This window comes from Echinops telfairi, unplaced genomic scaffold (assembly GCF_000313985.2).
Source record: "Echinops telfairi isolate 266 unplaced genomic scaffold, ASM31398v2 ScPeMD7_7462;HRSCAF=8500, whole genome shotgun sequence".
Taxonomy (NCBI): Eukaryota; Metazoa; Chordata; class Mammalia; order Afrosoricida; family Tenrecidae; genus Echinops; species Echinops telfairi.
Window position 1 is genome coordinate 1,879,587 of NW_022111362.1, and position 1,736 is coordinate 1,881,322.

The window sequence follows — 1,736 nt, forward strand, 5'->3', positions numbered from 1 at the left end:
GATGAGCTGTGAAGGTGGTTTATTAGGATCTTAGCCACCACCTTGTCAAATTGATGGCATATCAGTGAAGTGCTTGTGAGAAATCCCTGCCCCTGCTTTGTGGCTCAGTAGAAACAGGCTGCATGAATCTGCACATTCCAGTTTCTACTTCACTTTACTGTTAGAGCCTTCTATGTGTAAGCTTATGCTTTCGCATCTAGCTGAAGGCCATGGCTCTTTTTCACAGACCAATCCACAGAAGCTCATTTCTGGGCTTCTAGGTCACTCTCCAAGAACCAGGAGAAAATCACCAGGGAAGAGAGGGAGGGGATCAAGCAGTCCGTAGATCAACTCAGTAGATAAGAGATCCAAGCCCCCACTGAAGTCCAGAGACAGTAAAAGTAGTAGAAGGTAAGGTAAAAGAGGAAAGAGGAGAAGCCTAATCCCCCACCCCCACAATCTCACTGCAGACTTAGAAACTCTACCACCCAACACGTGAACTGCACATACATGACCCACAAGCTGCCTATACACCCTGGGCCAGCAAACACCCCGGCATATGTGCACCTTTCATCTGAGCCGATCAGTTAATGAAAGTTCAGGCTTGTTAGCTCCCAGGAGCATCGTGTCCCCTGGCAGCAAGTGTATGTATGCTTAAGACTAAAGCACCCTAATCTTCAAAAAGGTCAAGCAACTGATGTGCACCTTGGCTGTAATATTAGCTAAATTGAGCACCCTGCCAATACCCAGGCATATATGCATCCCTGGACTGAGCCTGATTAGCTTACAAGGGGTCTGGTGGGTGAACCCCTGCAGTATAATGAACCCTTCTGGCAGCAAGTGCACCTGCACCAGTGAGCCAACAGCCCTCTGCTCAAAAGGCAGAAGCAACTGCTGTACATCATGACAGAAGCACCAACTAAACGGAATCCTCCATCACCAGTCACTAACAATCCCACCTCCCAGTCAGCAGAGTAATTCGTCCTCTCTGAAATACCCAGAGCCGTATCCTGTCCTCTAAGAAAGCTGTTGCCCACCCCCCAGGCCACATAAGAAGGGGCCACTTATAGCCACCCTTGTGCCCTCATGGAAACCATCATCATCTGAAAAATAAGTGAACCATACCTCCTCACACATGAGCCACCTTTAAGACAGCCAACTATAATTAACCTCAAACTACAAGAATTCTGGTCTCTTAGCTATCTCAGCCACCCATAGCCCCAAACTCCTGGCCTAAAGCACAAAACCACCCTGCCATTCCAAACACCTAAAAGGGAATAACCAGTCACTCCAAAGTACTGCCTCCAACTGCTAAAAATATCTATGCCCTGCATGTTGACCCCTCCCAAGAAGGTTCAGACCCCAGATCTTTTTCTTTTTCCCTTTCTTTTTCCTCCCCTTCTTTTTTTTTTCAAATCACTTTATTAGGGGCTTGTACAACTCTTATCACAATCCATACATCAATTGAATCAGGCATGTTGTCCATATAGTTCCTTCTTTCTTTTCTAGACATTTACTTTATATAGACATTTACTTTGTATCAGCTCCTTTTTTTTTCCCTCACTTGCTCCTCCCACCCTCATAAACCCCTGATAGATTGTATCCTCCCCTTTTTTGAAACAAATCTTGTATCATTTGTATAATCCATTTTTAATCAGTACTCTCTAGCCTACTAGTCATAAATAAGTAAATAAATTGATAGACAGATAAATAATATATAAATGTTTTTATATAACATATTGTTATCATATTTTATT